This window comes from Ursus americanus, chromosome 8 (genome assembly GCF_024610735.1).
Source record: "Ursus americanus isolate L20-20 chromosome 8, mUrsAme1.1.p, whole genome shotgun sequence".
NCBI classification, from domain to species: Eukaryota; Metazoa; Chordata; class Mammalia; order Carnivora; family Ursidae; genus Ursus; species Ursus americanus.
Genome location: NC_142134.1, coordinates 40,114,901 through 40,140,061, shown reverse-complemented (window position 1 = coordinate 40,140,061; position 25,161 = coordinate 40,114,901). Strand labels below are relative to the sequence as shown.

General features: G+C 41.4%; 1 protein-coding gene and 1 long non-coding RNA gene across 2 annotated transcripts in view; both read right to left on the bottom strand.

Moving 5' to 3' along the window:
• The window catches only part of IGFBP7 (insulin like growth factor binding protein 7), a 69,862-nt gene that overhangs the window by 34,004 nt on the left and 10,697 nt on the right, over nucleotides 1-25,161 (bottom strand). The window lies entirely within an intron of this gene.
• The window catches only part of LOC148109567 (uncharacterized), a 35,052-nt gene continuing 10,175 nt past the window's right edge, over nucleotides 285-25,161 (bottom strand). The window contains exon 2 of the long non-coding RNA XR_015725461.1: nucleotides 285-24,876. This is a non-coding gene — a long non-coding RNA (uncharacterized LOC148109567). The remainder of the gene's footprint in view (nucleotides 24,877-25,161) is intronic.

Below are 25,161 nucleotides of genomic sequence, written 5' to 3'. Positions count from 1 at the left end.
CTTAATCACTCTTATTTTCATTTCGCCAGATTTAGAGCACCTCTTCCCCTACTCCCCAAATGCATTAAAATAAATCCTGGCCCCTGCAGGAGTGATCAAAGCTTCCCTGTTCACAGAGGAATGTCCATTCCTACAAGCCTGGGGAGGTTTCCTAACTAATGAACTAGAATACTGTCAGATGTCTGGTTGCCAAGTAATATATTAAAGTGTTTTTCTAATGAGATTTCTGCAAGGTAACTATAAAACCATAAAAAGCACACTAAGCTTCAGTGAAGCAAAAACATAAAAAAAAAAAAACCCACAAAAAAACCCCCACCACCTAACAACAAACACCTTTAAGGGAAAGAGTTCAAGGCAGCAACTAAAAAGCTACAGAGAATCTGACACGTAGAAAAATAAAGTCCAATTTTCAATCTGAGAGAAAGGGTGGGCGTTAAGCAAAGCAGTGTAGTAGTTAGACCACAAAGGAGCCACCGGAGTATCTCGATATCTAGATCTTTAAATCTCTCGCTTTCCGTGCATCCTGGTCTATTTGTAATACAGATCTCTGATAAATAGAGCTACAGATGTCTCCTAGCATAAAAAGAAGGGAACATTTTTTCATTGTTTAAATATGTGCCTGAGAATTTAGGAATAGTCTCTAGAAATCTTGAATGCCTGGACGCCTGGGTGGCTCAGTTGGTTGAGCGTCTGACTCGTGACTTTGGCTCAGGTCGTGATCTCAGGATCCTGAGATGGAGCACTGCATTGGGCTCCGCGCTCAACGGGGAGGCTCCTTCTTTCCTTTCCCCTCTCCCTCTGCCCCTTCCCCACTGCTTGCACGCATGCTCTCTCCAAAATAAATAAATAAATCTTCAAAAAAAATCTTGAATGCCAAGGACCTCTTTGTTAGAAGCAATATGATGAGGAATTCTCATTTGAAATACAAACAACAGCAAAGATATCAAGACTACTGTGGATCACCCTGAGAGAGTTTGGTAAAGTTCCTTCCTCGGCTCCTGCTTGCCACTCTGCCTTATTTAACCATGGAGCCCACCATGACATCAGTGAGGCTATGAGGCTAGAGGCTAGCTGTCTTGGTCTGCAGTCATGTGAGCCTATGGTTCTTGTGTGTTCTGCACTAATCCTTGCAGTCCTGCAGCCAGGAGTCCCATCTAAGAGGTTAAGAGTGCAACAGACTCATCAAAGAATGGTGTGGGGTCTGAAAACCAACATGGAAGGTGATGTGGGTGTTTAAAGAAGAGAAGCCTGGAGTGGGGAAGCACCTGTTACCTATCTTCTAACATCTGAAGGAATGCCATGTCAGGAAATGAGAAGTCTGGATTTTAGTTACCTCAGAAGGAGACACTAAGATCAAAGTCACATTACATGTTTAAGGTCAAGGTAACAAAGTGCCAGCAGTTAAAGATGTCCAACAAGAAACAGACTTGCTTAAAATGCAGTCCTGTGGATATGAGTGAAGGCTGAGAGTTATAAGGGATGGATTCTTCATTTTATTCACAGTTTCAACCAAATCCAATCAAATGATGGATTGATTCCAAGGGAAATTTTTAAATTACTTGTTATCATTTTATTTATTTATTTAAAAGATTTATTTGAGAGAGACAGACAGAGAGACAGAGACAGAGAGTGTGCGTGTGTTTTGGCTCAGGTCATGATCTCAGGGTGATGGGATTGAGCCCTGTGTGAGCTCCATGCTCAGCCCAGAGTCTGCTCAAGGTTCTTTCCCCCTGCTCACTCTCTCAAATAAATAATTAAATAAATAAGTAAATAAAATCTTAAAAAAGAAAAAATGGAATAGGATTTGTTTCCTGGTTAAGGAGGAGGCTGGACTAAATGACTTTTCTAATTCCTTGCATCTACCATACTCTGTTGTCCTATTCCACATGACTTTCCCTGCCCTTCAACTCACTCCTGCCCCCCACCTCCCCACCAATGGCCACAACAAAACAACAGCAAGACCTACTCATTGACTGCTCACTATGGACAGATATGTATGTAATTAATTTAACCCTTTCAACAACCCTGTGAGGTTGGGTCTGTCTCCCATTTTACAGAAGAGAAAACTGAGGCAAAGAAAGGTTGAATAGTTTGCCCAAAGTCACAAGGCACATAAGTAGGTGTGTTGGGATTCAAAAGGAAGTAATTTGGTTCTAGAACCCAGGCTCTCAACCACTATCCCATATTATCTTATAGGTGACCTAAAACTCTTCCTTGACAAATCAATGAAAGACATATAAGCAAACTACTTGTTGCAGTGAATGGAAAAGTGGTTAAAGGTCCAGGGTTTGCTTTCAATCTGCTTTTCTCCCAGTCTTCAACAATTCCTCTAGCTCTAAATTCCAGAGCTTCATTCGTGATAATCAATTTCTTTCCCTCTCTTCTTACTAAATACCCTAACCCTTGATGGGTCAGTGATATAAATATGTACTTCCCATTTACCTATGGGTTTGAGGCTAAAAAAAAAAGTTTGGCTCAGCCACATTCCCTTGATCCTTGCTTGTAATACAGACTGGGTATGTGGAAGGTTGGCTAATCCTGAGCTTACCAAGCCCTGAGCACAGTCAGGCATTTCAGAAATGCACTTGGATAATGACTAGGAGGTTTCTCTAATAATGGAAAGTTCCCAAAAGAACTGCTAGGGCTCAAGAGCGCCAGCTCCAACACCCACCCCTGCCAGCCTGGGAGGTGTCCCCTGGGCAGATAGGACTCCCAGCCGCAGGGTCACCAAGCCTCCCAGCTCAACTCCATGCCTCCCGCTACAGTTGCTCATTTCTTCTTGTCTCTCATGTTGTTCTCCAGTCCGGACGATCAATGCCTTCTACTGAGGGTGAAAAAAATGACCTTGCTGTCCACGCAAGTGAGAATCACTCCTTCATCCCATCTACAAGGGAGCACACAGCTCCTTGGCTCAACTCAGAGTATTCCTATTTGCTGTCTTCTTGCTAAATACCATCACATTTTCAAGTAAGGTATTATGCTGTCTTGTAATTTCCTTTTTTCTTAAAACAGAAAACAAATTGCAGGTGACTCATTGCACCCTGTGTTGCTAAAATTTACATCCCAGTGTAGTTCATTAGTAAAATCCCCTTTTCTCCCCCACCTTTCAACACTGCCCAATGAGATGCAAATAGAACCATTTCAGTTTTCCAGTTGAATAGCCTTAAAAAAAAAAAAAGTGAGAGCAGCTCCTTACTTATCTCTGTGTTACACATTAACAGGGTCCTCCTTTGCAGAGGTTCTTCAAGGTAAGCACACTCCAAAAAGTCAAATAATTGACAAAACAATTACCCTGGCACTCCAAGGTCAATGCAAATACTGGGATGTGGCCTTCAGCTGAATACCGTACTAAAGCTTCAGTCTTGGGGAATGTAATAGAAAGCAAAATGAAAAGGGAAAGGAATTTCCTAATTTCTCCATGAAGATGTGATTGGAAAAAATAAGAGAGCTCAAGGGAAAGCAAGCTAGCAAGTTAAGTTCTATAGGGAATCTTCACAGGCATTCCTGTCCAGCAATCTCTCCCCAACCTTGACGTGTAACAGTGCTTTGCCCTGTCACTCTTGTGCTGTTGGTCTCATTAATAATAATAATAATAATAATAGTAATAATAAAACTGCCACCAGCCTTAAGGCTACCGTGAATCCTGTCCCACCACCATTTACTGACCTTACAGGAGGCCAGGTAACATGCAGGCTCTTCCGCTTATTTCAGGTCATTCTCATAACAATCCAATGACGGGCTTACACTTTTTAGCCCCATTTTACAGATGAGAAATCAGAGGCTCTGAGAGGTTAAATGACTTGTGCAGAGTTGCAGAGCTTATCAGTAGCAGGGCCAAGATTTCAGGGTAGGTTTAACTGCACAACTTTCATCCTAACCATGACTCCTAGTTTTCTGAGTCATGGCCTACTGACATGATGGCCCCTTCCATCCTAACAGAGCCTATCATAGGTTTTGGTGGACACATGAATGAATGGATGGATGAATGAATGAATGAATGAATGATTGCATAAGTGAATAAACCAACAAACAAGCGAAGGCTAGTCTTTTGTTTTTGTTTTTTAAAGAAAGAACTCTCAGAAATGCAAGAAATGTCTGAAACTGAGTATGGGAATACTTATAGGATTTCAAAATGAAATAATTTCTTCACCCACTTAAAATTCAAAGGAGAGGGACTGACACAACTGCGTCCTGGCTCCATGGGTCCCGAGTGCTTCTGCCTGCAGGGGTAATGGCTAAAATAATGGACGCAGACACATTCAATAGTTAACATCAATGCCTTTTCTTCCAAAACTGAAGTTCCCCCTCCCCATTTAGAAGGAGTCTGCTGAATGACATTATTTTTCTTTTTATTTAGAAGCAAGCAGAGAAAGTGCCATACTTATCCACACCCCCTCCCCCCAACACACACACCATGCAGGAAACGGGAGGAGATAAACCAAAGAGCCCGTGAGGAGAAAGTGCTCAAAGACATGAGCTGGGGCAGCACTAGGGACAACAGTGCTTTGCGTCACCGGAACTACGCTGCTTTCCTTTCCCCTGCCAGCCAGATAACTGTGTTGGCGCCCTCCTGCCTGTCCCGGACCAGTGCTCCCACAGTTCCCCGGGGGGGGGCTGAGGATGCTCAGGTGCCATCTGGTCGACTTCACCTTTCCCTGAAGTCAACACCCATTTCCCCTACAGAGCTTCCCCCTTTTGTCAGCCTAGGAAGCAAAGATCCCAACCAGGGACCGTCAAGTGTGCCTGGAGGGGACACCTTTTCGGAGCATTCCTGGACTCAGGGTGGGAACCAGGGAAACTGGCCTCAATGCCAGCTTATTTTTAAACTTGCTTGGTAATCACTTAGGAATTGGCTCGTCTTTGTAGATCCCATCCCCCTTCTCTGGCCGGCACCCAGCTGTGGGTTCTCACTACGAAAGCCTGTCAGGCTATTAAAAATGGCTGCTGCTAAAAAACGTTTAAGAATTATGAAAAGAGGAAGCTCATGTTTAGATTTATTCCCCTCTACCCCCTCCCACTCACACCATAGACTGCATAGTTTCCCTTCAGAAAAGAAAACATTCTTAACCTCTGTTTAAATGTTTATCAGAAGTTGTCTGGACTCACAGAGTCTCTGAAGTCACATTCTTTATTAGTCACATCCTTCTTGGTGTGACCCTCGTATCAGACCAGCAGGAATGCTTGGACCTTGTGCAGAAAGCATTTGGTGCTGGAAGCACCCACTACCACCCAGGGGTTTTCACTTAGCCCAAACACAAGCAGACACTGAACAAAGAACCTCAGCTTCCTAATGGCAATAGGGCTTCAGTTTTGAATAGATATGAAAAAAAAAAAAATCCTCTTGGTTCCTAATCCTGTGAGGTTTTGACATTAAAATAAAACCTCAGCACGGGGACTGAAAAGGAGTGGGAAAAGGGGAGGTTCTAGGTCCTCGGCCCAAAATGAGAGGTGATTCAGAGTTTCTCCTTGCTCTGAAATACTCCTACCTTGGTGTGGGATGGCAAAACCCAGCGCTGAGAGATCAGTTTCTACTTCAAAAGTCCTGTAAGTCGTAGGTACCTAAGCGACCTTGTATTAGTGGGCGAAAGGCACCGGATGTAGAACCAAGCAGGTGCTGCTGGTGGGTGTCTGAGAGAAAGGCAGGACGAGGGCAGCAGAGGGTGCACTCAGCTGGCAGGGAAGGTAAGTGGGTTTTGGTACCAGTTCTCAACACAGGCAGGTTCTACATGCTACCTGGTCCTCAGTTTTTTCACCTCTGAGATGGGAAGGTTGAAGCAATGTTCCAGGACATTCTTTAGAGGCCGAGAATAATTTGATTCTTTGTTTCTAATCATTGAAGTGGAGAAAATAGGTGTAAGCTTCAGTCCAAAGGACAGCACTCACAATAAGGCCTTCCTGAGAGTAAACCTGAGTTTGCAAAGGATACTGTGAAATTTTCCACTCTAGACTAGTGTGGGTAGCAAACTGTGATTGGAGAGAACTCTCCTATCACTGGTGTCTTTGGAGCAGTCATGTTTGAAATCTAGACTGGGATGATATGGAGAAGAGAGCAGGGGATGGTTAATGGTGAACTGAAATATTACTTGATAATCATTCTGGATCTATGAGTCTACACTTTAAATCTATTAAATATTTTTGTAACTGAAAGAAGGGAGGGAAAATACCTCACAATTTTAGTGATTTTTATTATGCTACTTGGGGAATAACAATGCTGTAATGATACAGTGTTTTAAAAAATATCTTGTTGGGCGCCTGGGTGGCTCAGTCGTTAAGCGTCTGTCTTTGGCTCAGGGCGTGATCCCGGCATTATGGGATCGAGCCCCGCATCAGGCTCCTCCACTATGAGCCTGCTTCTTCCTCTCCCACTCCCCCTGCTTGTGTTCCTTCTATTGCTGGCTGTCTCTATCTCTGTCAAATAAATAAATAAAATCTTTAAAAAAAATATTTTGTTGGTATTGGAAAAAAAAAACACAAGTACATAATCGTCAACATCCATATATAATAAAAACTTTCAACAAAGTGGGTATACAGAGAATGTACTTCAACATAATAAGGGCCATGTACAACAAACCCACAGCTAAGATTGTGCTCAACAGTGAAAAGCTAAAAGTTTTTCCTCTAAGACCAGGAACAAGACAAGGATATCACTTTTACTCAACATAATATTGGAAGTCCTAGTGAGAGCAATTAAACAAGAAAAAGAAATAAAAGGCATCCAAATTGGAAAGGAAGAAGTAAAACTGCCATTATTTGCAGATGACATGAAATTATATATTGAAAAACCTAACAACTCTGTCAAAAATGTGTTAGAACTAATCAACAAATTCAGTAAATCTGCAGGACCCAAAAATCAGTACATAAAATTCTGTTATGTTTCTATACACTAGTAATAAACAGAGAAAATTAAGAAAACAATCCCATTTATAATTACATCAAAAAGAATAAAATACCTAGGAATAAATTTAAACAAGGAGGTGAAAACCCTGTACAAGGCAAACTAGAAGACATTGACGAGAGAAACTGAGGAAGATACACACACACACACACACACACACACACACACAAAAAAAATGGAAAGATATTCCATGCCCATGGATTGGAAGAATTAATATTGTTAAAATATCTATAACCACCCAAAGCAATCTACAGATTCAATGCAATCCCTATTGCATTGGCATTTTTCACAGAAAACAAAAACCTAAAATTTGTATGGAAACATAAAAGACCCCAAATAGTCAAAGCGATCTTGAGAAAGAACAAAGCTGGAGGCAACATGCTTCCTGATTTCAAACTATATTACAAAACAGTATGGTATTGGCATAAAAATGTCAGACACATAGATCAAAAGAACAAAATACTGAGCCCAGAAATAAACCCATGCTTATATTTATGACAAAGGTACCAAGAATACACACTGGGGAAAGGACAGTGTCTTCGATAAATGGTGCTGGGAAAATTGGACCACTAACTTGCACTACCCAGAAAATTCAACTTAAAATGGATTAAAGACTCAAATGTAAGACCTGAAACCACAAAACTTCTAGAATAAAACACAGATGATAAGCTCCTTGACATTGGTCTTGGCAATGATTTTTTGGATTTGATTCCAAAAGTGAAGGCAATAAAAGCAAAAATAAACAAATGGAACTATATCAAACTAAGAAGCTTCTGCACAGCAAAGGAAATCATCAACAAAATAGAGAGGCAACCAACCAAATGGTAGAAGATATCTGCAAATCATATATCTGATAAGAGGTTAATATTCAAAATATATAAAGAACTCTTACAACTCAATAGCAAAGAAACAATCTAATTAAAAAATGGGCAGAGGATCTACATAGACATTTTGGCAAAAAACGACACACAGATGGCCAACAGGTACATGAAAAGGTACTCAACATCATTAACATCAGGGAAATGCAAATCCAAACTACAATGAGGTATCACATCCGACAAGTCCAAATGGCTATTATCAAATAGACAAGGGGCACCAGCGTGGCTCAGTTGGTTGAGCCTCCAACTCTTGATTTTGGCTCAGGTCATGACCTTGGGGTTGTGAGACTGAGCTCCATGTTGGGCTCCATACTCAGTGGGGAGCCTGCTTGTGATTCTCTCTCTCCCTCTCCCTTTGCTCCTCCCCACCCCCTCAAAAAACAAAACAGAACAAAACACAAGACATGAGTGTTGGTGAAGATGCACTGGTGGGAATTTAAATTGTTGCAGCTACTATGGAAAACAGTATGGAGTTTCCTCAAAAAGTTAAAAACAGAACTACCACATGATCCAGCAATTCCACTTCTGGGTATTTATGTGAAGGTAACGAAAGCACTAACTCGAAAAGATATATGTGCCTCCAGGTTAACTGCAGCATTATATACAAGAGCCATGACATTGTGTCCACTGATGGATGAACGGATAAAGAATTTGTGGTTTAAAACAATGGAATATTACTCAGCCACAAAAAAGGAGGAAATCTTGCTATTTGCTACAACATAGATGGACCTTGAGGGCATTCTGCAAAGTGAAATAAGTCAAAGGCAAATATCTCATTTATATGTGAATCTAAAACAAAAAATGCAAAGAAAATAGATTGGTGGTTGCCAGAGGTGGGGGTAGGTGGTGAGTGAAATGGGTAAAGGTCAAAAGGTACACATTTCCAGTTAAAAAATAAATAAGTCAGAGGGATGTAATGTACAGCACAGTGACTATAGTTAATGATACCTTATTGTGGGGCGCCTGGGTGGCTCAGTTGGTTAAGTGACTGCCTTCGGCTCAGGCCATGATCCCAGAATCCCAGGATCAAGTCCTGTATCAGGCTCCCAGCTCAGCAGGGAGTCTGCTTCTCCCTCTCCTCCCCCCTGCTCATGTGCTCTCTCTCTCTCTCTCATTCTCTCTCTCAAATACATAAATAAAATCTTAAAAAAATAATACCTTATTGTATATTTGAAAATTGTTGAGGGTAGATCTTTTTAGAAGTTATCACAAGAAAAACACTATGTGTGGTGATGGATGTTAAGTAGACTTATTGTGATCTGTTTCACAATATGTACAAAAAACCAAATCATGTTGTACAGCTGAAACTAATATGACATAATATCAATTATGTCTCAGTTAAACAACAAGAAAGAGTAACAAGAAAAATATTATAAGTCTCACTGTGTAATATTATTAAACTATTATAAAAAACTATCAGGGTTGGAAGGAATCTTAGAGTCCTCTAGTCCAACCCTCAAAACCAGACACAAAAGTCTTCTCTCCAGCAGCTTATGGCTCTCTGCCTGAATATTTCTGGAGACCCTCACCCAAGGTTCTCGAATCCACTGTTGAATCACTGTTGTGGCAAAGCTCTTCCTTAGATGAACTAAAATCAGCCTTCCTGCAACTTCCACCACTGATTACAGTTTCACCCTTTAAAACATCATGGAGTAAGTTAAAAGGTTTTCCCACAGGATGTTAAAAAACAAAAGAAGTACATGCTCATTGTAACAATTCAAACATTGTCGAGTATAAGGTATAAATAGGCAGTAAATTGTCTACTTTAATTTCACAGTAATGCTAAGTCCCTAATAACCTATTTAGCTGTTTATATATCCATATATTTTTCTTTCTTTGGTTAAAAATTTCATATCTATTACCCAACAAATTGCTTTTTGTCATTGAACAATCAATATATCAAATTTGTTCTTGTAGGTCAATATGATATACAGAAATCAAATTCATTCTTTTCAACAGCTGCAAAATGTTCCATAACATGGGTAAACTTCTTTAAGAATATTCAAGATGTTTCCACTTTTTTCTATATAGGAAACAAACTATGATACAGTAAATACTCTTATACATGTCCTTAAGCATTAGTGCTTTTACGTCTATAAGATAGGTTCCCAGGAAATGTGCTTTCTGGGTCAAAGGGTATGAGAATGTGTCATTTTAATAGACACTCCTAGATTACTTTCAAAAAGGCTAGAAATTCTTGGACTTGAGATCATTTCCTCACACATTTCCCAGCAGTGGGAGTTAGGAATTTTCAGAAATTAGGCCAAGCTGAAGGGAGAAACACTGTCTGCCATGGCTGTTCTAACTGCATTTTCAACTACTTTTAGGCTGAGCAACTCTTCATGTGTTTATTGGTCATTTCCAGTTGCTTCTCCTTTTAATTCACTACCATTAACTTTTGCTTATTTGTCTATTGGGTTGTTTATTAATTTACATGAGCTCTTGTTTATTATAATATTTATCATACATTTTACAAATAATCTCTCAAGGTTATGGTCTCCCCCCGCCCCACCCCCCAGCCATTTATTTATGGTACTGGTTGCCATATAGCATGCAATATATGCCCTTTGTGAGCGGTGACACCGGCTGTTTAGGATACCACCGTATCTTCAGCACCAAGAACAGTGCCTGGTAAATAGTATGTTCTCAATAAAAAGAATGAATGAATGAATATAGAAGCCTAGAATTTTTATGTAAGCTAAGTCCATCAATCTTTTCCTTCACGGTTTCTGGGCCATCAGAATAGTTTTTTTTTTTTTTTTAAAGATTTTATTTATTTATGTGAAAGAGAGACAGCCAGCGAGAGAGGGAACAGAGCAGGCGAGTGAGAGAGGAAGAAGCAGGCGCCCAGCAGAGGAGCCCGATGTGGGACTCGATCCCGGAACGCCGGGATCACGCCCTGAGCCGAAGGCAGACGCTTTAACGACTGCGCTACCCAGGCGCCCCCATCAGAATAGTTCTATTAGTTTTACTTTTTTTTGCAATTAATCCATCTTGAATTTGTTTTTAATGTGGTATGAAGCACACTAAAAAACTGTTTGACCCTGAACTTTGGCCACTACTTTGTATAAAAAGCATTACATGAAATGCAAATTTGGGGCACCTGGCTGGCTCAGTTAGTACAGCATGCAACTCTTGATCTTGGGGTTATGAGTTTGAGCCCTTTGTTTGGTGTAAAGATTACTTAAAACTGGGGAGCCTGGGTGGCGCAGTCGTTAAGTGTCTGCCTTCGGCTCAGGGCGTGATCCCGGCGTTCTGGGATTGAGCCCCACATCAGGCTCCTATGCTGGGAGCCTGCTTCTTCCTCTCCCACTCCTCCTGCTTGTGTTCCCTCTCTCGCTGGCTGTCTCTGTCTGTCAAATAAGTAAATAAAATCTTAAAAAAAAACCCAAAAAACTCCTTAAAAAAAGAAGATTACTTAAAACATATTTTTTAAAAAATGCAAATGCCCTTTAGATTTTAAGGTAATTCTATATTAAAATATAAACACATCCTACCATTCATTTTATGTGCTATTAAAATAAATTAACCAAAAAATAATGATAGAGTACGTTATTGACAGTTAATTTCGCTCAGAATTCTGTTTAATTTATGTAATTACTTTTGTCCTGATTATCAACCAACTCAAAAGCTGGATTATCAAGGTTTCCACTTACAAAAAATTTAAGTATGCTGCTTATCACATCTACTCTAAAAAAAAAAAACACTAAATTGTATGTAATTTTTAAAATAGCATATTCTGGATTCACAGAATAAATTACTCAAATTCCAGTATTTAAAAAAAACCTTTTAGCCAGAATTTATCTATTTTTTGTAAAATAAGAAAAATATAGACATGGGGTGGTATGCAATGAATCCAATATTATGCATAGCTGAACACTGAGGATAAATCACATTAATGTATAATGTTATAATTCTGAAATATGTTAGTTTAAAATTTTTCAAAGATTTCTTTAAGATACAAACACTTCTACCTCCTCCATGAAGCCTTCCTACTTGAAAATGATGGGCTTTTTTTCCTGGACTCTTCTATTAGTGATTCTTGTTTACACCACTCACAGGGCACTGCTCACAAAATAATTTTAAAAAAAAAATTTTAATTTATTTGACAGAAAGAGAGAGAGAGCAAGCACAAGCAGGGGGAGCGACAGGCAGAAGGAGAAGCAGTCTCCCTGCTGAGCAAGGAGCCTGATGTGGGGCTTGCCCTGGGATCATGACCTGAGCCAAAGGCAGATGCTTAACTGACTGAGCCACCCAGGTACCCCTCACAAAATAGATCACAAGTAAACCTAAATTGCCTCCATTACTCAATGGTTATACTATTTTCCCCTGGCATAAAGAGCTGCTGTCAAAGGTCTGATAATTTATTTTTTCCCCTTATAAGTCACTTTCCTTTTTTACTCAGATGTCTAAAGGATTTGTTTCTTTTAAAGTCCAGTAATGTGTCTAGAATGACTTGTTGTCTGCCATTCTACAACATTCTTAGGTAGGCTGTCTGCTCTTCCAAAATGTGGTTTAAATATTTTTTGTATTTCAGGGAAGTTTTCTAGAATATAGCCTTAAGTATTTATCTGTTCTCCTGCTTCAGTTTTTTCAGTGACTTCTATTATCTGTATGCTAGACCTGCTTTACGTATTTTCAAGTTATTTTTATCTCTTCATTCCTTTAAAAAAAATGTTCTTGTTTTGGGGCACCTGGGTGGCTCAGTCAGAGCGTCAGATTCTTGATTTCGGCTCAGGTCATGATCTCAGGATTGTGAGGTCGGAATCCCACATCGAGGGAGCCTGCTTAAGATTCTCCCCCCTAAAAAATTCCTTCTTTTGACCTTTCTATTTCTTTCAAGGAATTTTTTGTTGTGTTTTATTTGCTGTTGAGTTTCTTTTGCTTTTGTTTCTAATTCTGAAGTAATTGCTTTTTATTTGTAATTAGAACTATTCACCTCTTTTTTGAGTTCTTCTAAGTCGGATTTCTATTGTTATTTAATACCTTTTATTTTTTTTTTAAATAGGTCTCTGAGTTCATTTTGAATAGCAGGTAATAGTTTTATCTGTTTTGAGCACATGCCTTTTGGGGATGGTTTCATTAACTGCAGGAATATTATTCTCTCTTCTGTCCTTATAGGTGATTTCTTCTAGTATGGCATTAACCTTAATCCTTTTCTGCTTATTTTCATGTAAAATTGGTTTTCCTGAACTTTTAGAAGGAGGTACTCCAAGATACCTTCTTCTAACTTCAAGAAGTCCATTTTGTGCTATTTTCACTTAGTGTTAAAAATATGGTGACTGGCTTTGTGTGACTTCCTTGCTGTTTCCTTCCCCAGCAATTTTTCTTTTTTTTTTTAACTGGAAGAATTTTATTTTTATGTAACTGGTGCTGAGTTGCTCCCTGGGTGAATTGCTTGACAAGATATCCAGTTACTTCTTGAGACTTATTCAACTTAGACAATAAAATTATGTCATAAGCTTAAATGATGATCTTTATACTATAGTATAAGAAACTTAAAGACAGAAATCATACCTTATTCATCTCTATCCCACCACAATTCACTGATGACTGATATATTAGGTAGTCAGTAATACTTATTTAAATTAATACTATGGCAGTAGAGCATGTACCTGTTTTATCCAAGAGAATTAAGGGTATTCTGAAAAGACGCTCACACACAACTGCATAGGTCCCCCCTTGAAGACTCATTCTGCATGTCTGATAACATGTCTACCAAATGCACTTAACAGGAGAATTCCACAGACGGAGTGTGACCACCATATTTGAGGACACAATGTAATTGGGCATGAGAGCAAATAGTTGCAATAACTGTTGATCATTTACCCAACAGGCAGGCCCCTTCTTCCGTAATGGCAACCAGACTGCGTTTGGGTCTTTAGGCTCTCATGTGCTACGAGAGGGTTCATTCTCAAGGGGTGGATTATGACTGGGTGTCAGCCCATCATGTCTCATTCGCCTTGACAGTTACTGGTTCAGGCCTGGGGGTATGACCCAATTCTGGCTGATGAGACCTACAGATTAAATCTACGGGAGCACTTCCTAGAGAAGTTTTCTCTCATAATGATGATGTGGAATGCAGGAGAAGACATGACCGTCTTCTTTGTCTCTGGCTGTTGCTGAGTGGTCCTGCAGTCACAAGGAGCTAAATCCCCCCTCACTTTTACCTGGCCTCCTCTTTCCTTCATCTCTGTTGTCTCTTTCCTGCCCAATTCTGATCCTACTCCTACCAGTTGCTCCTTAGTGGGGGACCCTGTCTTGGAAGGGAGCCTGGGCTGGTCAGTTTTGAGGGCTCATGGGGTCTGTACTACTCCATCTCCTTCTAGGAGTCCCTTGCACTCACCCACTAATGGACTTGAGGCACCACACTTTTCAGTGAGTACTTGCTGGTGGTGTTGGGATTTGCCTATAATCAAGTCTGTCCATCACCTCATGACTTCCCTCTGCTTCTTCACACAAAGCTATCGACATCATGCAGACCTTGTGGCGTAAGTGATTTAACATACTTGTATTTTGAGATTCTTTTTAGGGGGTAGCTTGTCACCTCTGTGTGGTAAATGTTGTCCATGGGGTTTTGGTTTTGGTGTCTAGTTGCTTTATTTTACTATTAAAAAATTAAAATTTACCGTAAAAGTTACCATCTTAACTATTTTTAAGTGTATAGTTCAATAGTGCTGACTACATTCACATTGTGGACCAATCTCTAGAACTTTTTCCACCTTTCAAAACTAAAACTCACTACCCATTAAACCACTCCCACCATCCCTCCCTTCCCAGCCTCTGGCAACCACCCTTGTTTGGCTCTGTTTTTAGGAGGAGATTGAATTCAGGGGACCAACAAAGTCTGCTACCACAGCCCCATTACTACACTGGAACTGGAGACGGGACTCTGTTTTATGGCCACAGCACCAACACAGAACCCAACACAGAGAAAACACATATTCAACCAGTAAACAAGTCACTCTTCATTCCTGCATCTTCTGGCAGGGTGATAGGATGCACTCTCGTACTCATTAAAGTGATTGATGGTTAACATAAAAGTTGCCATCGTTACCTGGACTACTACCTTTCCAGGTCAACATGCAACATGAGCTTCTGGAAAGAACACGGCCAACTCTTGATTACCCGACTAATGAAGGGCAGGAGAGGAACAGACTATCTCAAATTGATGCTGATTTTAAAGTACTTTATATTTTCTTGGTATGAATTTGTTGTGGCAGATTCCCTTACTAATTATGCTTGGTTCAGGCTAACACTATAGCATTCGTGGTCCCTGGGCACTACTTGCTGGTAGTGATTTGAAGGGAAGAAGGTGGTGCAGGCATACATGGGGCAATCTATTAAGAAGTAAACATCTGACATAGATGTACACAATAGAGTTAACTAAGTGGGCATATTTGAGAGCTGTTGCTGTAACAATTGGTAAAACCAAAAGGAATAAAATCTTGCATTCGCATCAAGCTTTACCATTACAAAGGGCTTTCAAACCCACTTCCTTGCTTATGTCCTACAACCCTACCCCTTTCTTCTTTTTTTAAAAAGGTTTATTTATTTAAGAGAGAGCATGAACAGGAGGGGCAGAGGAAGAGGGAAACTCAAGCTGACTCCATGCTCAGTGTGGAGCCCGAGGTGGGCTTGATCTCACAACACTGAGATCACAACCTGAGCCAAAACCAAGAGTTGGATGCTTAAGCAACTGTGCCAACCAGATGCCCCAAACTTACCCTTTTAATACAGGCCCTGCTAGCACCACTTTACAGGTAAGGAAATGGAGGGGCCCGAGAGACTTCGCAGTGTGCCTGTACGACACATTTAGTCAATGTGTAATCTGGACTCTCTTCTAAGCTTAGTGGTTTTTATGACACTATCGTTACACGTGAAGAGCCTGGGGACACACACTAGTCACATCCCATATCGGAAGAAGGCAGGGTATTAATTACACATATATAAAACCAGAGAGGTTCTGGACTAGTTTGGGCAAGAATAACCCTAATTTTCTCCCCGCAATCCCTAAAACCACTCCTACCACTCAGTTTCTGCCTCCATCTTCAATCACCACATCTCTAGAAAAAGAGGGAAGAACAAGGATAAAAGTACCAAGGTATGACGTTTTAGGGCAGTTCCAGAAGCATCAGCACTACCACTAATTATGAGGGCAGCGACCAGCCCTTGAGTCCCTCCTGTGTGCCAGGCACCTCATCTCACCAGCCCTGCGGGGTAGGCAGTACCACCCCCACTTTACAGAGAGCTGCTCTGAATTCGGTTGTGTCAAGTAACTTCCCCGAATCATGCATTTAGTAACTAACCTCTGTAATAATTCATCATACCTAGACCTGTGGATGAACTGAAGTTTGATTTTCATAAATTGCACGAAGTATGCTTGTTTTGTAAGCATTTTCATAGCACATATCTGCATACAAACAATTTTTAAAAACTTTTCCTTTTGTTTACCTGCAAAGTATCCCTTCCCACATAATAAAAGCAAATTAGGCAGGAATCCTCAAATCTGCTAGCCATCCCTTCTATAAAGGAAACAATTAAGGAGTGAAATGTCATTTCTTTCATAATGGTCTCTGTGAAGATCTTTGGCACCTTTTCGATAGAATCTCTTCCCACTTAATTTTGGGAATGACATATTTTGCTATAAATTAGCTTGTCTCATTTTTTTTTCCAGACATCTATTTTATCATCTGGTTTTCAAAAGTGACTGGTTACTGTTCAGTGAAGTCTGACGGGGTCTATGGGCCCAAAACACTAAACTTCCAGCCATCCTCTGCATTTGCCTTAACACCTGTTTCTGCAGAGAGAAACTGCTGCCCCGCTCTGGCAGACACGGAAGGGCTGACTCTGCCCCAATCTCCACCTTCCTCCTTCTCAGTCCTTCCTGCTGCTAGGGTAGCCAACTGATCCATTTTTGGCCAATGAGAATAGGCAGACACTCGCTGAGACGAGAGCTTCTGGGAAACTTTTGCTCACCGGATAAAACGGGACATACAACTGGCATTGCTCTTTTCCCTGGTCCTATTCACCACCCCGAATTAAGAATCAATGGCCGGAAGCACAGCAGCCTTCTCGACACTATTAAACATGAAGACGAAAGCCAGCACAAGGCAAAGGATGGTGGAGCAGAAAGAAGCTGGGTCCTCAGGGGCATTGCTGAGCAGTTAAACCCACACCAGCAGCAGTCTACCCCTGGACTCCTTACCGTGCAAGCAAACAAACCCCATGTTGGACGAGCCACTGCAGTCAGGTTTTCTGTCACCTGCAGCTGAACACATTCCTTACTGAGACACTAGCTGTTGCTCTCTTCCGGTGATCGTTCTGGTCTTCCCCCTCCCCAAATTCAACCATCCCCTTATATGTTGAAGGAACGGGTACAGAACAGCACCTCAGCAGGCACAGACTTACATAACCTACAAGTAATTACAAACGAAAAAATAATACAAACCACACACAAACCAAATTACATGACTGATTCAGGAAATTGCTGAGAACTATTTCTTCACCTCTTTGACTAAGAACTTCTTGAGTTGGAGATGAATGTCATACTCCCATGAGAAACCTATTTCCTACTTTCTTTGGCAGTGTTCAAAGTTAGGCCTTTCAGTTGTTATCATACACCCTGTTGGTTTCAAGACTTCTGAGTGGAATTCCACAGAGATCACTCACACACACACACACACACACACACACACACCATAAATCTCCCAGGACTCAATTTTATTCAAATTGACTGAAAACTTAATTTGTCCTTCACAAAGTTCTTCTGCTTTTTAATTTATATTTTAAAAATTTAAAAATTTTTATTTATTTTACAGAGAGAGTGTGCATGTGTGCACATGGAGGGGGGGAGGAGGGGCAGAGGGAGAGGGAGAGAAGCAGACTTCCCACTGAACACGGAGCCCCACTCAGGGCTTGATCTCATGACCCTGAGATCACGACCTGAGCCACAATTAAGAATCAGACGCTTAACCAACTGAGCTACCCAGGTGCCCCAAGTTCTTCTGCTTTTTAGTGATAATTTTTAGAAAATACATGTGAAAGCGGTGATTTACCTGATTACCCTTCAAAAATTTTGCATTTTCCTCAGACAACTGAATGACACACTGGCGACTGAGCAAAGCCAACAACGCCGGCAGTGTGCAGAAGCGGGAGCCGGACTACTTGTAATGAACCAAGGTAATCACGGGCGCTTCGGGAGTAATTTTATCATGCCATACTAGGTAAGGGCCACTGCCAAAACCTTGACTTCGAGTTATTTTAACTTACTAAAACAACAGCTGTAGGTTTCTGGATATTTTTCTTCAAAAAGATACAGATGGTTGAACAAACCCAAGCACAGCACAAGCGCATGCATTTCCGTACCCTGGTGATAATGAGTCACTGGAGGTTGTGGCCACGTGGCATCAATACAGGAGATTGCAGTTTAGGAAAGGAAACCGAAATCCACAGGTTAGGAACCAGAATGAAGCATCTCTTGTGTTTAACTGGTCCTGAGACTCCATTTTAGCTTCCCGTGGCTTTAAATGTGGGTACACGTGTGCGCCCACGTACACACCTGCCTACGCAACACCCTCGCTCCAGCTTCCAGCGATCCCATTAACCAGGGCTCTGCTTGGGCACTCGGACACACTGAGCCCTGGTTGTCTCATATATGACGTGAGGATAATACACCACAGGGATCCTGTGAGGATCAAAAACATGACATAGGTGCATATGTAACAATTCTCATAAACTGGGCTATTCTCTGTTGATTTAGGATATAGTTCTATTCCTAACGCCCGGTCAAATATGGGAAAAATTTCTGCTGAAACAATCACATGCAGCTTCTCCATTTTATAAATCTATCCTCAGCACTCTGTAGTTCCTACCATATTCGCAGGAGCAACTGCCTTACGGAGAGGACTACTGTCGCTGAATTGCTGGAGACGAACGATTTGAGGAAAAGGAGACAGGCTGTGCCAATCTCTAAGGACCCGAGGAGAGCTGCAAGGACACGTGCAGTAAAATGTAGTAAGCAGATTCTTTTCCAGTTGTCATAGGTGGAACGGGCCACAGGCTGTCCCTGAGAGCTGGAGTGTAACAGTACATCTCACAAAAGCGAGACGGAAGAGGTGGCTGAGCCCTGGGCCCACTATTATGGGCAGAACCCGTATTTAACGAGATGCTGAGAATTGACAGTGTGTTTGACTGTGGTCAGATAGAGTTATAAAGGCTCTTATTTTTCTTCTGTGAAAAAACACGAAAGAAATACCTCCAAAGGTCACAAAGTGCTGACCATTTAGATCTCAAGCAGGTGGCTGCCATTACAACAGACATTATCAGGCTACTCTAGGAAAGAGGCGCATGCTTTTAATGAATCCTAATTCACTGATGTACAAAGGCTATTCTCTCCAGCTCCCTATTATTTTGAAATGTATGACTGACCAAACTGGACTTTAACAAAAGCAAGGCATTGCAGCAAACTCCTGATGGAGGAGTTCCAGCTGATCTCTATCTACTCCCAGTGCACGGCAAGCCTGGTGACGGGGAGGGCTCCTGGGTGCTGGCAGTCACTGCACATTTTATCAACAGGAACTGGGGTGAAGGTACTACTCTCATCAGTTTCTAGGCCATTGGAGAGGGACAGTCACAGTATAATCCAAGTCTGAAGATAATTCAAAAGTAATTTCAACTGCATATTGGAATGCTTTACTTTTGGCCTTTTGTTTTTTGGAGAAAATGTCTAATTGAGAAGAGGCTAATTTTTTTTTTTTAAAGATTTTGTTTATTTGAGAGAGAGCAAGCACGAGTGGGGGGTAGAGGGAGAAGCAGGCTCCCCGATGAACTGAGAGCCTGATGTGGGGCTCGATCCCAGGACCCTGGGATCATGCCCTGAGAGGAAGGCAGACACTTAACCAACTGAGCCACCAGGTGCCCCAAGAAGAGGCTAATTTTTAAAATGGAATCACCAATGTCAATATGTATTAAAAAAATTTTTTTTTGAAATGTCCATACCTTTGAATCAGTAACTCCAATGTGAGGGTCTAAAGGCATAATGCAGAAGAAAGAAGACCTTTATGTCCAAAGATGTGAATTTTAAGGTTATTTGTGACAGAGGAAAGCTGGAGTAAATTAGGATTCACTCAAATGATCATGTAGCATTATAAAATTTGTATTTTAAACACATGGAGAATAGTTGTAAATGAAAAGATATAAAAAACATGAATGACACTATTTAAATAATTATATAATAAATGCTGAGAAAAACACTAGAATGAAATACAATAAAATATGGAATGGGTACAATAAAAAAACTAACAAGGATGGTCTTTGATTTCAATGAATTCTACTAGTTTCCATAATGTTTTTTTCTTCAGTAACAAAAAAAATCTTAATTGAAAACAAAATTAAATGAGCTCGCATTCCCAGAACACACATAAACTGCACACCAGCTGAAGTGAATTAACAAGGATAAGTAAAGTCTAGAATTTAAAACCCACTGTGGTTTGTCCAAAAAGCTAAACATCTGACAATGGGTCACTAACCGCAAAATAGTATCCTCATGATCTCGGGTCACTTGCACCTATTTAAAATTTTGCTTTTATACACTTGGCAGGGAACTAGGTAGATCAAAGAGAATTTACTACTTTTTTCATAGTGTTTACCAAGGTAAACACAATCTTTGAGATTGTTTTGGATCAATAGTCTATCCTTAGTTCAATTCTGCGCAAACAAAAATAAAATGCATTTGTTTCCACTCCAGAATGTCACTTTGGGCAAAGTAATAACTAAGTCACTTGTATACTACACATCTAGCCATAGTTATATTATTTATAAGCTCATGAAGTCTGTAATTAAATTATGTATTCATAGACTACAAATGTAAATGTACCTTTGTTCATTTTTTTCCCTTTTAGTAGAAATTGCATTGAAAATAAAGCCTTCTAATGATTAAAAATAAAGAGTCGAGGGGGAGGTTGTTCTTCAGTGCTACACACTTGTACTGGCCTGACTCACAAGGGGCTCTTTCATGTTAGTCTCACTGCCTCTTCTGCCTTCCTGTACTTCACAAACCATCACACCACGGGTCTGCAGGCTCCTCACAGATGGGGCACGATCCTTCTCATCACTGCAAATTTCCTTATTACGGCACCTAGCACAGCTTTTACAAAAAGGTACTTGACATGATTCATAGGGAATCATTAGAATTTTCTAATGACTTCTAATGACAGTGATGATCCAGGTAACCTTTGTTTCCTGAGCGAAGTGATGGGTGAACCCAGAGGAGCCAGGACAGAGCCTAATTGCTGAGTGTAAATCTAGACAGAGAGGAGGGCTGGTTTCGGAGAAGGTGAAGAATGGTGCCTGCCAGCCTGGCTCTGTGTGAGGGAAAAGCCACATAGAAGACTCTAGTTGGTGGGAAGGCTGGAGAGAGAAATGGGAAGGACCCTCCTGCCGTCCCTATAAAAACTCAATAAAATCTATCCTTCTAACACCCGTGGAATAGGAACCCTGCTTGCAGAGGAGTGCAGGGCAAAAACAGAAGCTTGTCACAGGGACAGCTGACATAGGGATAGGATATGTGTTTGTTAAATTGGATCCAGAGTCCAACAATTATCTCCTAAGTACCTGCTCTGTGCCCTGAACTATGCTAGCTTTGGGGTACACCAAGGAAGCACAGCCCAAAATGTGCTCTGCCCTCAGAACCCCTGCAGTTCCCTAATGCTTGTCACTGGTCTACTTCCAACCGCTGATCCTTATTACTCATGGATTCTGTATCAGTGGAGCCAGCCACTCACTAAAATTTGTAACCCCCAAATCAAATGTTCCTGTACATGCAGAGTGGGGGGAAAAATGAGGTCCCAGCTGAGGTCAAACAAGGCCAAACTGCCTTGTTTCAGCTCTCCTACTATAAACAAGAATCCCCTTTTGCAGTGGGTTATTGCCACTTTTATTTATTTTTGCATTTTCGTTTCCTGCTGGTGATTTCACTGTTTAAAATGGTCCCCAAGTGTAGTGCTGAAGTGCTCTCTAGTCTTCCAAGCAAAAAAGGCTGTGTGTCTTATGGGGAAAATGTGTTATATAAGCTTCCTCCAGGCAGGAGTTACAGGTTGTTGGCTGTGAGCTCAATGTGAACAAGTCAACAATATATGTTAAGTTGTCTTTAAGCAAAAACACACATAAAACAGAGTTATGTACTGACTGGTTGACAGACACGTGAGCAGGGACCTAACTGTGTTGCCCCTCAGAGCAGTGGTTCAGCGCTCACTAACTCAGGGTTTGCAGTACCACGAATAATGAGAATGAGGTGAATCTGCATCTTCCTCTACTGTTGTTTAACTGAGGGGGGACACAGACCAGAAGTCATCTTCATGAAGGGCCAATTGTGGACCAAACACGGGGCTAGACATTTAAAATACATTCACTCACGTAATTCTCACAACCAACTTGTGAGGTAGGTAGCAGCTTCATTTGACAGATGAGAAAAACTGATGCTCAGAGAGGTTAAGTCAATTTTCCCAAGTCACACAGCAGGTGGTAGAATACTGTCTCCTACCGCTGCCTGGGAGATGACTGGGGGAGAGGATAAAATTGAACAGAACATTTACTCTCAGTCTCCGTTGTTGTGATGGTAGGATGTGAGTGTACGGGGCAATTTGAGAAGATGACAATTAGGACAATCTCAGCCAAGTGACGAAAGATTCTCTACAGGCTGGGGGCCCTATAAGCTGGACACTGACCTCTCCCTGTTGGAGATCCCGATGTGGTGAGTGACCGGGAAAGGGTGGGCTTCCACCAGTGTGAAGGTTCCCCTTCCCCGCAGGGCACATTATAATCCACTCTTAATTATTCAATCATTTACTCAACATGTATTGAATACCTACTATCTTACCCCAAGTTTAGACACTGGGATTCAAAAGTGAACAAAACAGAAAGCACTAGGCTCAGGGAACTTACGTGCTAGTGACAGGATTGAAAGATTGAGTTGTGTGGCTTTAGGTTAGTACTTTTCCTAAAGTATTGTGGTATTCCAACTTCCATGAATACCAACAAATACTGATGTAGAAATATTTCCATTCTGTCTGACTCCGATAACAGCACTGAAACCGCCAAGGAGATAAGCGGCAGCCAAACCTGCCTGTTGCTCGCATGGGACAGAGTGCTCCGTTTTCTAGGGCTCCCCCTTCCCACGGTGAACTAGATACTCTGAAAAGTCGCCCTGCTGTGAGACATTACCTGCTGGACAAATGGAGCAAAAACTGGCCCATCATTATTAGAGTTAGCCTAAGGAAATGGTGCACCCCCAAAGTCGCTTGAAGTCTTTTTAGAACAATAGTTCTGCACTTGGCCTGCACATTAAATCACCTTGGAGCTTGTAAAAGTCCTGCTGCCCAGGTCATGAGCAAACCAATTAAATCAGAATCTTGCAGGAGAACTCGGGCATCAGAATTTTATAAAACTCCCCGGGGGATTCTGATGTCCAGCCAAGGTGAAGAACCACTGCTTTAGAATGCGACAGAGCACACGGTGTGCAGGCAGAGTTGGTGGTTCCAGGGTACTGTCAATTTCACCCAAAACTGCGGAAGCTGGTGGAGCTGAAAAGTTACCTAGCTTCTTAAACTTCCTCTCCATTCCCTCCTTTCTTCTGCTCTCCTCCCTGTGCTGGGAGGTGGATGGCACCACTTTTCAAGTAGATGCAAAGAACCAACCTAAGTGGATACCTTCCTGAGTCTACAGATGTCTGTTTATAGTTAAATGTTTTGATTTTGTAAATGAATTCCTGCTAAGCTGAGACTACATGTGAAAGCCAAAGAGAAGATATATGAACTGCAAGCAAAGGGCTTTATTATTTTCAACAATAAGTCTCTAGGAGTCAAGGATAATACCCAATATGTACCTAATAAATACTAATACTCTTTGCCAATTCTGATTTGGGTTCATATTCTTCTTTGGAGCCAATATCTGATTTTTTGTTTTTGTTTTTAAATGAACCAACCAACAAACCTGTAAAACCTTTCCTATATATGCAGGGAATGAACAGACCAAGAATTACTTAATTTGAGTGTCCTCTGGGCGCCTGGGTGGCTCAGCTGGTTAAGTGTCTGCCTTCGGCTCAGGCCATGATCTCAGGGTCCTGGCATTGAGCCCCATGTCGGGCTCCCTGCTCAGCAGGGAATCTACTTCTCCCTCTTCCCGCTCTTGCTCGCGCACGCTCTCTCTCTCTCTCTCAAATAAATAATAAATAAAATCTTTTAAAAATTTATTTTAGTGTCCTTTGAATCTAAATTATCCTCTATACCTGAAAGGTGCTATTAGAAAAAAACCCTGGTACATGAAGATGGAAATCTCCATGCTGTAAAGCAAAGTGAACCCTCTGGCCAGTATCCCAGGGGTTTCCCACGTAACTGCCTTTGGCTCTGGGATCTCTCAGAGATAGAGCAGGACTCCCTGTCCTGAAATCCTTGAAGAGCAAGAACAAGAACTAGATGAAAGTTTTCAGGGATTTGTTTGTAGGAACAGCACCCTGACATTTGTTTGCATAGATCTAAACACAGGTTTCAGATCTAACCTGGAGATACATAGGGCAGTATTACATTTGAATTGGTCAAAGTAAGACATGTCAGGGGCCTGGGTCGCTCAGTTGGTTGAGCATCTGACTCTCGATTTCGGTCATGATCTCAGGGTTGTAAGATGGAGCCCAAGTTGGGATCTGCATTGGACGCGGAGCCTGCTTAAGATTCTTTCTCTCCCTCCCTCCCACCCCCCAAAGACATCAACATGTCAGAGTCAAGGTGCTTATGAACTAACTCATATCAGGGTTTATAATGCTAGTAACAGTAAAAACTGAAATGAAACAGCATTTACTGAGACTTTTCCATGCGCCAGGTACCAATGCTTTTCATGTATTAGCTCACTTAAGCTCCCAACAATCCTAAGCGGCAGACTTTAATATTGTACCTGCTTTGCAATCAAGAAAAGTATGAATCAAGGAGGTTAGGGTCACACCAGTAGGTAAGTGGCAAAGGGAGATTTGACTCACGTGGTCTAGCTCCGAAGTTCACATCCTTAACCATTCTCTGCTGTATTTCCTCACTTGTATCAGTCAGATTTTGGCTGCTGGGGGACCCAGAAGTCATAAGAATTGAAGACAATTGGTAGGGTCAGGCCTGGGGTCGGCCTTGGAGACCTATCAAGCCCATGGTCACCAGTGGGTTATGGCTATCTCCCCTACCTTCTGGACTGGACCTGGGGGGGGGGCACTGGATTTGGGGTGATGCATGGAATAAATCAGGATCCTAAAGCATCTGAAAAAAACTTCATCCCAAAGAAGCATAAAGAAAAGAAGGACAACCATCTCCCGGACCTTTCAGAAGTGGCATGCCAACTTTTTGCTTATTCGCC